The 15496-nt window shown below is 33.4% G+C and overlaps 1 protein-coding gene across 1 annotated transcript in view; it reads left to right on the top strand.

Moving 5' to 3' along the window:
- LOC127709140 (prostaglandin reductase-3-like) overlaps positions 1-15496 on the top strand; it is a 43441-nt gene that overhangs the window by 256 nt on the left and 27689 nt on the right. The window lies entirely within an intron of this gene.

Genomic DNA, 15496 nt, shown 5'->3' on the forward strand with positions numbered 1-15496 from the left:
CAAATTAATACTTTACATTTTTAACTTTATATTCATGACATTAAATAAAAGTAATATTTTTTAAGACTTTGGATTATATTTTTATAAGAAATGACAATACATATACAAGTATATGTTATGACTTATTATCTGTTTGGACTGAGTAATTATCTATTTTAACTTTACTTTAAACATCTGTTCGTGTTGCTCAGTCTTTAATCTTTTATGTTGTGTTTAGTGTATTGTTTTTTGTCTTTTTTCGTTTTTTGCCATGGCATTGTCAGTTTATTTTCGACTACCTCTTTACAAGCAGAACCAAATACAATGAAAGCTCCAACTATGTACTGGCTTCCGAAGCTGCACAAAACACCTTACAAATATAGATTTATTTCGTTTTCAAGCCATTGTTCCACTACTAAACTGTCTATTCTACTCATTAGTACACGTGGTACAATCAAAAACCTGGTAATAAATTGTTCAAATAAGGCCTTTGGAAATAGTGGAATTAATTACTTTTGGTGTGTCAAAAATTCGTTGGAAGTACTTGATAATTTGCATGCTGTTTATATATCTCAACTTGTTCGATTCGTTCGTGTATGTAACAACGTGTTTGATTTTAACGAAAGAAACCTCTGTATTACTGAAAAATTAGTACACCAGGGTTTTCGATATCACAAACTAGTCAAAACATTTACTAAATTTTATCATCGGTACAAGGACATCATTCGTAAATATAAATCAACATACAGACATCTTATACGTTCAGGTATTTCACATCCAATCTTTTATGGTAATATTCTATACAAAGCACAAAAATGTCGACATTCACCTCAAAAGCTAACCAATCTGTTTGGACTGAGTAATTATCTATTTTAACTTTACTTTAAACATCTGTTCGTGTTGCTCAGTCTTTAATCTTTTATGTTGTGTTTAGTGTATTGTTTTTTGTCTTTTTTCGTTTTTTGCCATGGCATTGTCAGTTTATTTTCGACTACCTCTTTACAAGCAGAACCAAATACAATGAAAGCTCCAACTATGTACTGGCTTCCGAAGCTGCACAAAACACCTTACAAATATAGATTTATTTCGTTTTCAAGCCATTGTTCCACTACTAAACTGTCTATTCTACTCATTAGTACACGTGGTACAATCAAAAACCTGGTAATAAATTGTTCAAATAAGGCCTTTGGAAATAGTGGAATTAATTACTTTTGGTGTGTCAAAAATTCGTTGGAAGTACTTGATAATTTGCATGCTTGTATTGGTGATTTCGAATCTATTCAAAGTTTTGATTTCTATCCTATATACCACTTTGCGTCATAATTTTATTAAGATAAAAGTTCACACACCTAATTAAATGGGCATTTAAAAAGTCAGAATGCGAATATATATGTTCTAACTCTTTTATGTCATTTTTAGTAACAACAGACAAACGAACTATGTCGATTGGACCTGCTTTAATACGATAACTGCCCTTGAACTTTTACTAGATAACATTTTTGTTCGCTATGGAGATTTCGTATATCGTCAAGTTATCGGAATTCCAATGGGGACTCACTGTGCACCACTTATTGCGGACCTGTTTCTATATTGTTATGAGTTACAATTTATGACTAAAATTAGCAAAGACCCATCGAAAAAACATCTGGTATAGAAATTTAATAACACTTTTAGATATTTGGATGATATATTGGCTCTCAATAATGACGACTTCATTATGTACACTAGAGAGATTTATCCTGCTGAACTGACTTAAATAAAGATAATACTAACAATGAACACTGCCCTTTCCTGGATCTTGATATCTATATCTTTAACGGGAAGCTTAATACCAAAATTTATGATAAAAGAGATGATTTTTCATTTCCTATTGTTAATTATCCATTTTTAGATGGTGACGTTCCCTTGTCACCATCTAATGGTGTTTATATATCTCAACTTGTTCGATTCGTTCGTGTATGTAACAACGTGTTTGATTTTAACGAAAGAAACCTCTGTATTACTGAAAAATTAGTACACCAGGGTTTTCGATATCACAAACTAGTCAAAACATTTACTAAATTTTATCATCGGTACAAGGACATCATTCGTAAATATAAATCAACATACAGACATCTTATACGTTCAGGTATTTCACATCCAATCTTTTATGGTAATATTCTATACAAAGCACAAAAATGTCGACATTCACCTCAAAAGCTAACCAAACCTTTAAACAGACTTATTCAGATGGGTATAGTTACGATACTGTATCAGTTGTCAGGTCATTAAATATGGCATATTTTGGTATTAATATTGATTCACTCATAGGGTCTTAGCATCGGAAATAATCACATTTATTCTGAAACCAGTTATTGGCATGATACGGGTTATGTTCTTCTCATATATTTTATGACGGTATGATACTAAACCCCTAACAGGTGGGAGTGTGCTTGATTTTCATATGATGAAGAAATAATCTTTCAATCAGTTTAGTTGAGGTCTGGAGCTGTTATGTCAGTAACTGCTAGTAGTCCTTTGTTAATTTATGTATCATTGTCATTTTGCTTAGTTTCTTTTGTTACCTATTCTGGCATCGGACTCGGGCTTCTTTAAAACTGAGTTTTATTGTGCGTTTTGCTGTGTGTTTGTTTGTTCTACATTGGTTAGAGGTATAGAGGGAGGGTTGAGATCTCACAAAACATGTTAAACCCGCCGCATTTTTGCGCCTGTCCAAAGTCAGAAGCCTCTGGCCTTTGTTAGTCTTGTATGTTTTTTAATTTTAGTTCATTTATATGTTTTTGAGTTTAGTGTGACGTCCATTTTCATTGAGCTAGTACATTATTTCTTTAGGGGACAGCTGAAGGTCATTGCTGCAACATTAAAGTTTTAATCTATGCTGAATGCACTGAGTTTGCATCTTTGTAATGAACCAGGTGTATTTAGAGTGAAATTTATGGACAGTTGACTTTAGGTTGAACTCAGTTTTAGGGTTATTGACCTATGCCAATAACCCGAAAACTGACTTCAACCTTCAACTACGTATCAATATTTGATTTACTCATAGGGTCTTTGCATCGGAAATAAACACATTTATTCTGAAACCAGTTGTAAGCATGATACGGGTTATGTTCTTCTCATATATTTTATGACGGTATGATACTAAACCCCTAACAGGAGGGAGTGTGCTCTGATTTTCATATGATGAAGACATAGTCTCTTCAATCAGTTAAATTGAGGTCTGGAGTTGGCAAGCTGATGCAATAGGTTGGTGTTGAGGTGTTGTCAGTAGTAAAAAGAATTTACCATAGATAGATAGAATTGTTCCTTGTTCACATAGTCACCAATACATCCGGCATTTACAATGCAGGTATTGTTTAGAAATGATGCCAATGAACGAACGTTAATGTCCCATGATATCTTTGTAACTTATTTATCATTAGGAAATGTTCTGAAACTTGGTAGCATACAATAAAACGAAATGAAAAATGAATTAAAAATAAATATTTAATATATAAATCCAGCTTAACATTTTATCTTTAAAGGGACATTAGCTACGAACTAGACAATTGATTTAAATAAGATTGTTTTGTTTCAAACATTTATAGGAGCGGAATATAGAAATAATATTTCGCTATTGGCTGTCAGTTTGGTTCAATTTTGTGAAAATGAGGTAAAAAAACACATCGCTCATGTATTATTGGCTTGCAAATCAACGATTCAACTCATTTGACTCCGTATTCTTGCAAACTCTAACTTTACCTTAAGTAAAGAAGGTTTCGCATGTGGTTCATTCATTAACACGAAAAGAATGTCAACATTGAAAAGTGGAACAATAGAGACACCGGGAATAACCATTTCGTTGAATGATCCGGTCCACAAAATTATTCTTATATAGGTAAAACGATGGTATACACATATTGTTAATAAAAAATATGAAATCAAACAGATCTTGAAATATTTTCATTATACGACAGCACGTGCTTGTCTGTTTATTTATATTTATGTAAATATCGGGTTATGACCGTCGGCAGTCTTCGGAGGTTATCTCGATGGATAACTGGATGGCGTCTAGTCTAAAATACATATGAAATGCTGATACATTAGAACGAATCCATCGCATTGGTAATAGTTTCTTTTGAACTTTTGTAATTTGAATTAATTTACGTTTCAGTATGTTATCCCTTGAAAATGTAGTGTAATACATTTTTGTAGCAAGTATAGAAAGTATCGCAAATACGTCCCTTTATCATTGTATTTAACTATTGTTAAAAAGACGAACGTAAAAAAGTGATATCGATATTATCTATAAAAACACATGTCAAAAAACTGACTTTCGTTCAAACCAGTTTTATTGCAACACATAAATTACAGGATAACTATATATATACATATTACTCTAATAAATAAGAATATGTGGCAATATTGCACTTACAGACCAATGACAAAAAAAGTGAACAAGTACAGGTCACCGTACAGCCTTCAACATGAGCAAACACCAATATTTCTATCAGTGGATCGTTTATCAACAGTGTACATGTAACTACATTTTGTTTTTCATTTTATATGTTTTTTTTTTACATAGTTACAAAGTTGAAATACATGGTTATGTTGGTGGTGTTTTGCATCAGTCAAATATATGAGAAATTGGTAAAACAGATCTGGCTATAAGCAAATACCTTGAATTAATAATTAACATTATTCAAAGTAATTCTTGTAGATTTTTGGTCAGACAAAAAAAATAGTTCAGCGCATTGATATAAGCAAGGAGTATATATAAGGGAAATAAAATTTGAATTAATAAATTAAGCTTATGGCCATAATTTATAAGATGTAAAATACTTAATTCTATGAAGTTCGAATCCCGTTGAGGGGATACATCCCGGTAACGCAAATTTGCAGATCAAACATTGTTGGGCTAAATTAGAGATTCATTTCAACTGATTTCCGATATAAATATCCTATAAAAAGGACCAGCAAAACCAGCAAATTTAATATGTACCGGATCGTTTGGAATAGACGATACTGCGCAGATAAGGAAATACTATACAAGTCTAAAGATTTGCGCAACAGAACTAATATAAGATGGTAATATACGAAGATGTTGTTATAAAATCGTGTTGACAAATATTTCGGCTAAACAAATAGTCTTCGTCAGTATCAATAATTTTAACAATACTGACATATATATATAAACAAGTCTAAATTGAAAACAAGGTTCAAACCTATGATTGCGTTGGACAAAAACCGCAATTTTTATACGTGTGCATGCAAAACAAATTTCTTGGTAGAGATGTCTAAATACAGCACAAAATACATTTTCCAAAAGACCAAAACGCATTTGAGTAGCATGTCGAACAACGGATGTTCTTAAACCCTGCTGACTGTCATTGGCGATTGCCAAATAAACGGATCACCAGATGTAACAAAACGGATCTTAACTATTAATTTAATACCAAACAAAAAACAATAAACATATATATTGTTAGTCAAATGCGTTTTGTTAAAATATACTTTTTCACTTTTTTGGTCTTTTGGAAAATGTTGTTTGTGCTGTATTTAAACCCCTTTAACAAGAAATTTGTTTTGCATGTACACGTATGAAAGTTGCGGTTTTTATCCAACGCAATCATAGGTATGAACGTTGTTTTCAATTTAGACTTGTTTATATTTTTTCGTTTGGGCTTGTATTATATTTACCTTCGGGTTTATATGATCCGTTCATCCTATTTTGACTCCTCAAAATTCAAGAGTCTATCCTAAATTGAGGTAAATTGTATGGCTTTCCAAATACCGTTTCGATTCCTAACATCACTGAAGAGACATTAATTGTCGAAATCCGGATATGGTGTACAAAAACCTTTGCACCTTTTGTTTGCGGTATACCATCTTTTCCGCAAGTTTATTGTTTTCTGTTTAGTATTAAATTTATAATTAAGATCCAATTATTACATCGGTGATCCGTTTATTTGGCAATCGCCAATGGCAGTCAGCAGGGTTTAAGAACATTTGTTGTTCGACCTGTTAGTCAAATGCGTTTTGTTAAAATATACTTTTTCACTTTTTTGGTCTTTTGGAAAATGTTGTTTGTGCTGTATTTAGACTCCTCTAACAAGAAATTTGTTTTGCATGCACACGTATAAAAATTGCGGTTTTTATCCAACGCAATCATAGGTATGAACGTTGTTTTCAATTTAGACTTGTTTATATTTTTTCGTTTGGGCTTGTATTATATTTACCTTCGGGTTTATATGATCCGTTCATCCTATTTTGACTCCTAAAAATTCAAGAGTCTATCCTAAACTGAGGTAAATTGTATGGCTTTCCAAATACCGTTTCGATTCCAAACATCACTGAAGAGACGTTAATTGTCGAAATCCGGATATGGTGTACAAAAACCTTTGCACCTCGTGGTCCTTCTTATAGGCTTCTTTATAAATATATATATATATATATCGGGCGCGTACAGCCATCTAGGTAAACTCGGATGCTGTTAAGAAATTTGTGCAGCTTATCGTACATGCCTTTTAATCGTATATATATATATAGATGGCAGTCAACATTTGTTGTTCGACCTGATAGTCAAATGCGTTTTGTTAAAATATACTTTTTCACTTTTTTGGTCTTTTGGAAAATGTTGTTTGTGCTGTATTTAGACTCCTCTAACAAGAAATTTGTTTTGCATGCACACGTATAAAAATTGCGGTTTTTATCCAACGCAATCTTAGGAATGAACGTTGTTTTCAATTAAGACTTGTTTATATTTTTTCGTTTGGGCTTGTATTATATTTACCTTCGGGTTTATATGATCCGTTCATCCTATTTTGACTCCTCAAAATTCAAGAGTCTATCCTAAATTGAGGTAAATTGTATGGCTTTCCAAATACCGTTTCGATTCCAAACATCACTGAAGAGACGTTAATTGTCGAAATCCGGATATGGTGTACAAAAACCTTTGCACCTCGTGGTCCTTCTTATAGGCTTCTTTATAAATATATATTTATATATATATATATATATCGGGCGCGTACAGCCATCTAGGTAAACTCGGATGCTGTTAAGAAATTTGTGCAGCTTATCGTACATGCCTTTTAATCGTATATATATATATATAGATGGCAGTCAACATTTGTTGTTCGACCTGATATTCAAATGCGTTTTGTTAAAATATACTTTTTCACTTTTTTGGTCTTTTGGAAAATGTTGTTTGTGCTGTATTTAGACTCCTCTAACAAGAAATTTGTTTTGCATGCACACGTATGAAAATTGCGGTTTTTATCCAACGCAATCATAGGTATGAACGTTGTTTTCAATTTAGACTTGTTTATATTTTTTCGTTTGGGCTTGTATTATATTTACCTTCGGGTTTATATGATCCGTTCATCCTATTTTGACTCCTCAAAATTCAAGAGTCTATACTAAATTGAGGTAAATTGTATGGCTTTCCAAATACGGTTTTGATTCCTAACATCACTGAAGAGACATAAATTGTCGAAATCCGGATATGGTGTACAAATATTTGCACCTCGTGTTTGCAGTATACCATCTTTTCCGCAAGTTTATTGTTTTCTGTTTAGTATTAAATTCTTTATTAAGATCCATTTATTACATCGGTGATCCGTTTATTTGGCAATCGCCAATGGCAGTCAGCAGGGTTTAAGAACATTTGTTGTTCGACCTGTTAGTCAAATGCGTTTTGTTAAAATATACTTTTTCACTTTTTGGGTCTTTTGGAAAATGTTGTTTGTGCTGTATTTAGACCCCTCTAACAAGAAATTTGTTTTGCATGCACACGTATAAAAATTGCGGTTTTTTAAAGAGTCAAAATAGGTTGAACGGATTATATAAACCGGAGGGAATATATAATACAAGCCCAAACGAAATAAATATAAAACAAGTCTAAATTGAAAACAACGTTCAAACCTATGATTGCGTTGGATAAAAACCGCAATTTTATATATATATAAAAAAAATGACTAAATAATAGCCAACGATAAATCTTACGGGGCGATGGATCATATAAATATGATACAGTACACTACAAAATATAATATATAACCAGTCTAAAAGGGTACAACATCACCAAAAAATGACAATAAACGAACAAATGTAACTATAAATATTTCGGATAACAGATATCCTTCATCAGTATGAGCACGATGTAAAATGAATCAGATCAATCTATTCTGATTATTAAACTATAGCAATCTTGAATTCTATACAATAAAAAAAGTGAAACAGTTTCACCCGAACATCATATGTAGAGACGCTAATAAACTTTTAAAATTTCCAAAAAACGACTCAAAGACATGCATAAAATGAAAATAGTAATTAGAGATATGAACTGGCACAACTCTAAAATTCCAAAATGATGTCAGTTAAGAAGTTACAACAACTGCGTGTAAATACATTCCCCAAAAAAAAAAACACAGCACTGATCGATATAAGCTGGTAAAATATGTCAAACAGAGGCTTTTATCGTCCCAAATAAATAGCAGTTTTATAATTAAAAGAAAAAAATAATAGTAAATTTGGGATAAGGTTAAAAAAATGGACGTGGATGCGTACTTGTACATCCCTACCAAATGAAAAGAACCCTGGTATTTAAACTAGTAAAATTCAAAAAATTCCAAAAGAATCCTTAAAACTGTAAGGGTCAAGTAAGGAAGCCGGAGTAACTGGAAACAAATGATGTCAGGAAAATGAGTGACTCATTCTATGTTTTTTCATTTATGCCCTCTGGGGAAACTGTCCTTAGCTTTCTTATCCAAAACCTTTCCCGAGCAAGTCTTTCGGTCCTTGACCAACCTTCGTTGTGGTCTATGATTGTGATTGTAAGGTTTTTGAGATCCGCTTGGGCGTGCCCAGGTGATCTCAAATGACGACTTACGGGGAGGTCGGGCTTGCAGGTGTAGTCACTTCGATGACCATTCATGCGTTTGTTGAATGGCTGTTCTGTCTCGCCAATATACTGCATGCCACATCGACACTGAAGAAGGTATACAACATTCTGTGTTTTGCAAGTTACATTACAAAATATAGTGTACACATACCCAGTGGAGTGGCAAGTAAATGTTTGAGTATTCAGTATTTGTTGGCAAGTCAGACATCGTCTGTTACCACACGACTTGCACCATCCTGCAATTGAACAGCTTTTATTAGAAGAGACGTCAGCTTTCACAAATAAGTCTTTCAGACTTGCTGGTCTCCGAAAAGCTAAGACAGGAGGATTGGGAAAGATCTTGGACAATTTTGGGTGCTTGGCAATAGTTTGCCAATTGGCACGGATCAAACGTGAAAGGTTAGTAAAGGCGGGATTGTATGTTAAAACAAACGGAACTATTTTGCTGCGCCTCTTCTGTTTGTACTGTAATAGGTCATTGCGGCTGTTGTTATTAGCACGCGCAAATCCCTTATCTATGTCCAATTTCTTATAACCTCGTTTGGTCAAAAAACCGCGAAGTTCCTGTAACCGTTTAGTGACAGCCTCCTCAGAGGAGCAAATCCGCTTTACTCTGAGAGCTTGACTGTACGGGATACTTTTTGTACAGTGTTTGGGGTGACAGCTTTGGGGAGAAATGTATTGATGTTTATCTGTAGGTTTACAGTAGATATCTGTTGATATGACACCGTCCTTAATAGATGTAGTAGTGTCTAAGAAAGATATTTTGGAGTCGGAAATTTCATATGTAAATTTAATTGACTGGTGTGCGTTGTTTGCATGTCTGATAAAATCATCCAATTTTTGTTGGGATTCAATCCATTTCATGTCAACATCATCGATGAAACGGAACCAAGACAGAGGTTTGGATAAAGATGTTGAAATAATTTGTTTCTCTAATTTTCCCATGAAAATATTGGCGTATGACGGTGCCATTTTCGTCCCCATCGCTGTCCCGTTTATCTGAAGGTAATGTTCACCATTAAAGGTGAAATTGTTGCATTTCAGAACCAGAGTGAGCAGCTGGACTAAACATTCGGTAGGTGGTTCTAAGGTGTTGCGAGAGTCCCATATTTCCTTACACGATTGTATTCCGTCATCATGAGGTATGTTGGTATACAATGAGGTGACGTCTAAAGTGACAAGGAGGGTTTCCGGAGGAAAAGGGTTCATGGATTCTATTTTACGAAGATAATCTGTTGTGTCTTGAATGTGAGAAGGAAGATTTTCTACATGAGATCTTAAATGAAAGTCTACGAATTCCGAGATTTTTTCAGTCGGGTGGCCGTTTGCGGATACAATGGGTCTACCAGGGTTGTAAACCTTGTGTATTTTGGGAAGAAGATACAATCGACCAAGCTTGGCGTTCTCTGGTTTTAAATATCCGATTGTATCCTCACCTATGCGACCGTCATCGTGCATGGTTTGTAACGCAGTAATAATTTTGGAACTAAACTCAAGGTTGGTCAAGGGCCGAAAGACTTGCTCGGGAAAGGTTTTGGATAAGAAAGCTAAGGACAGTTTCCCCAGAGGGCATAAATGAAAAAAACATAGAATGAGTCACTCATTTTCCTGACATCATTTGTTTCCAGTTACTCCGGCTTCCTTACTTGACCCTTACAGTTTTAAGGATTCTTTTGGAATTTTTTGAATTTTACTAGTTTAAATACCAGGGTTCTTTTCATTTGGTAGGGATGTACAAGTACGCATCCACGTCCATTTTTTTAACCTTATCCCAAATTTACTATTATTTTTTTCTTTTCATTATAAAACTGCTATTTATTTGGGACGATAAAAGCCTCTGTTTGACATATTTTACCAGCTTATATCGATCAGTGCTGTGTTTTTTTTTGGGGAATGTATTTACACGCAGTTGTTGTAACTTCTTAACTGACATCATTTTGGAATTTTAGAGTTGTGCCAGTTCATATCTCTAATTACTATTTTCATTTTATGCATGTCTTTGAGTCGTTTTTTGGAAATTTTAAAAGTTTATTAGCGTCTCTACATATGATGTTCGGGTGAAACTGTTTCACTTTTTTTATTGTATAGAATTCAAGATTGCTATAGTTTAATAATCAGAATAGATTGATCTGATTCATTTTACATCGTGCTCATACTGATGAAGGATATCTGTTATCCGAAATATTTATAGTTACATTTGTTCGTTTATTGTCATTTTTAGTGATGCTGTACCCTTTTAGACTGGTTATATATTTATTGTCATTTTTAGTGATGCTGTACCCTTTTAGACTATATATATAACCAGTCTAAAAGGGTACAGCATCACTAAAAATGACAATAAACGAACAAATGTAACTATAAATTTATATATATATATAAGTCTAGAAATTTGCACAACGATACTAATATAAGATGGTATTATACGAAGATGTTGTTATTAAATCGTGTTGACAAATATTTCGGCTTAACAAATAGCCTTCTTCAGTGTCGATTATATGTATAAAAATAGCTCAGTAATACAGGTAAGTTTTGGTCTATTGATTTAATCCAAAATCCTGAACATCATAATATAAAACAAAACTCAACACTCAAATATACGTGACTGTGTATATTTACATCCAAAAATGAGTGAAAAATAAAACTTAGTATATTTTTTATTGATGCCGTTTGGATGATGTACATTTAGTTCCTTTATCCAAAAGCTTTCCCGAACCTGTCGCTGGGCATCACTCCAGTGAATGTTCTGTTCAATTACTAGGATCTTCATGCGGTTAAAATCATCAAGTTTGTGACCAGACTGTCTGAAATGCTGAGAAACTGGGAGAAGTGGCTTCTTAGAGATATCACTCCTATGGCCATTGAGGCGTTTGTGGAAAGGCTGCTTTGACTCACCAACATATTTGAGGCCACAAACCGAACATTCTAGAATGTAAATAACATTCATACTTTTGCAGTTAACATTGCAAAATATCCTATAGTTATTTTCGGTTGCCTTACTGTGAAAAGTTGATGAGTGATGCATCTGTAGGCAGCAATTGCAGCGTTTTTCATCACACAAACGACATTCTCCAGAAGTACTTCTATTATCAGACACTTCAGCCCGGAACAGCAGGTTCCGCAGACTATTCGGTTGAAGATCCTAGTAATTGAACAGAACATTCACTGGAGTGATGCCTAGCGACAGGTTCGGGAAAGCTTTTGGATAAAGGAATTAAATGTACATCATCCAAACGGCATCAATAAAAAATACTAAGTTTTATTTTTCACTCATTTTTGGATGTAAATATACACAGTCACGTATATTTGAGTATTGAGTTTTGTTTTATATTATGATGTTCAGGATTTTGGATTAAATCAATAGACCAAAACTTACCTGTATTACTGAGCTATTTTTATACATATAATCAGTATTGTTAAAATTATCGACACTCAAGAAGGCTATTTGTTAAGCCGAAATATTTGTCAACACGATTTAATAACAACATCTGCGTATAATACCATCTTATATTAGTATCGTTGTGCAAATTTCTAAATTTATATAATTTTTTCCTTATCTGCACAGTATCGTCTATTCTAGACGATCCGGTACATAGTAAATTTGCTGGCAAACCTATGATTGCGTTGGATAAAAACCGCAATTTTTATACGTGTGCATGCAAAACAAATTTCTTGGTAGAGGGGTCTAAATACAGCACAAACAACATTTTCCAAAAGACCAAATGAGTGAAAAAGTATATTTTAACAAAACGCATTTGACTAGCAGGTCGAACAACTGATGTTCTTAAACCCTGCTGACTGCCATATATATATATATATACGATTAAAAGGCATGTACGATAAGCTGCACAAATTTCTTAACAGCATCCGAGTTTACCTAGATGGCTGTACGCGCCCGATATATATATATATATATATATATATATATATATATATATATATATAATATATATATATAGAGTCTATAAGAATCTACCAACCAGTAAACTTAATAGGTATTGGATCATCAAAATTGACAATACTACACAAACAGGGAAAATTATATGAGTCTAAAAGATTGTGTAACAATACCGATAAATAGATGGAAAACAAAACACTAAAAAGTGTTGAATATCATCGCACAAAGATGGAAAAACTGAACAGATGATATAAATTATACAATAATTGCAAATATTTCGGCTCAACAAATGGCCTTCCTCAGTGTTAAAAGTTTTAACAATACTGATATATAATGTATAGGACACCCAGTGTTTTTATCCACAACTTCTCCCGATTCTCTCTTTGCCTATTTTGCCATGTACAATCCTGTTGTGATCGAACAGGATTGTACATGGCAAAATAGGCAAAGAGAGAATCGGGAGAAGTTTTGGATAAAAACACTGGGTGTCCTCCATCCATATGGAATCAATAGAAAGAAATAATTAAATTTACAGTCTAATGTTTATATTATGATATTCAGGATTTTGGATTAAAATCAATCGACCAAAACTTACCTGTATTATTACTGATCTATGTTTACACCTTATACATTATATATCAGTATTGTTAAAACTTTTAACACTGAGGAAGGCCATTTGTTGAGCCTAAATATTTGCAATTATTGTATAATTTATATCATCTGTTCAGTTTTTCCATCTTTGTGCGATGATATTCAACACTTTTTAGTGTTTTGTTTTCCATCTATTTATCGGTATTGTTACACCATCTTTTAGACTCATATATATATATATATATATATATATATATATATGTTAGTCAAATGCGTTTTGTTAAAATATACTTTTTCACTTTTTTGGTCTTTTGGAAAATGTTGTTTGTGCTGTATTTAGACCCCTCTAACAAGAAATTTGTTTTGCATGCACACGTATAAAAATTGCGGTTTTTATCCAACGCAATCATAGGTTTGAACGTTGTTTTCAATTTAGACTTGTTTATATTTTTTCGTTTGGGCTTGTATTATATTTGCCTTCGGGTTTATATGATCCGTTCATCCTATTTTGACTCCTCAAAATTCAAGAGTCTATCCCAAATTGAAGTAAATTATGTGGCCTTCCAATAACCGTTTCGATTCCTAACATCACTGAAGAGACATTAATTGTCGAAATCCGGATATGGTGTACAAAAAATCTTTGCACCTTTGTTTGCGGTATACCATATTCGCCGCAAGTTTATTGTTTTCTGTTTGGTATTAAATTTAAAGTTAAGATCCATTTATTACACCTTGTGATCCGTTTATTTGGCAATCGCCAATGGCAGTCCGCAGGATTTAAGGACATTTGTTGTTCGAACTGTTAGTCAAATGCGTTTTGTTAAAATATACTTTTTCACTTTTTTGGTCTTTTGGAAAATGTTGTTTGTGCTGTATTTAGACCCCTCTAACAAGAAATTTGTTTTGCATGCACACGTATAAAAATTGCGGTTTTTATCCAACGCAATCATAGGTTTGAACGTTGTTTTCAATTTAGACTTGTTTATATTTTTTCGTTTGGGCTTGTATTATATTTCCCTTCGGGTTTATATGATCCGTTCATCCTATTTTGACTCCTCAAAATTCAAGAGTCTATCCCAAATTGAGGTAAATTATGTGGCCTTCCAATAACCGTTTCGATTCCTAACATCACTGAAGAGACATTAATTGTCGAAATCCGGATATGGTGTACAAAAAATCTTTGCACCTTTGTTTGCGGTATACCATCTTCGCCGCACGTTTATTGTTTTCTGTTTGGTATTAAATTTTAAGTTAAGATCCATTTATTACACCTTGTGATCCGTTTATTTGGCAATCGCCAATGGCAGTCCGCAGGATTTAAGGACATTTGTTGTTCGACCTGTTAGTCAAATGCGTTTTGTTAAAATATACTTTTTCACTTTTTTGGTCTTTTGGAAAATGTTGTTTGTGCTGTATTTAGACCCCTCTAACAAGAAATTTGTTTTGCATGCACACGTATAAAAATTGCGGTTTTTATCCAACGCAATCATAGGTTTGAACGTTGTTTTCAATTTAGACTTGTTTATATTTTTTCGTTTGGGCTTGTATTATATTTCCCTTCGGGTTTATATGATCCGTTCATCCTATTTTGACTCCTCAAAATTCAAGAGCCTATCCCAAATTGAGGTAAATTATGTGGCCTTCCAATAACCGTTTCGATTCCTAACATCACTGAAGAGACATTAATTGTCGAAATCCGGATATGGTGTACAAAAAATCTTTGCACCTTTGTTTGCGGTATACCATCTTCGCCGCAAGTTTATTGTTTTCTGTTTGGTATTAAATTTAAAGTTAAGATCCATTTATTACACCTTGTGATCCGTTTATTTGGCAATCGCCAATGGCAGTCCGCAGGATTTAAGGACATTTGTTGTTCGACCTGTTAGTCAAATGCGTTTTGTTAAAATATACTTTTTCACTTTTTTGGTCTTTTGGAAAATGTTGTTTGTGCTGTATTTAGACCCCTCTAACAAGAAATTTGTTTTGCATGCACACGTATAAAAATTGCGGTTTTTATCCAACGCAATCATAGGTTTGAACGTTGTTTTCAATTTAGACTTGTTTATATTTTTTCGTTTGGGCTTGTATTATATTTGCCTTCGGGTTTATATGATCCGTTCATCCTATTTTGACTCCTCAAAATTCAA

Source organism: Mytilus californianus, unplaced genomic scaffold (assembly GCF_021869535.1).
Source record: "Mytilus californianus isolate M0D057914Y unplaced genomic scaffold, xbMytCali1.0.p SCAF_7, whole genome shotgun sequence".
Taxonomy (NCBI): Eukaryota; Metazoa; Mollusca; class Bivalvia; order Mytilida; family Mytilidae; genus Mytilus; species Mytilus californianus.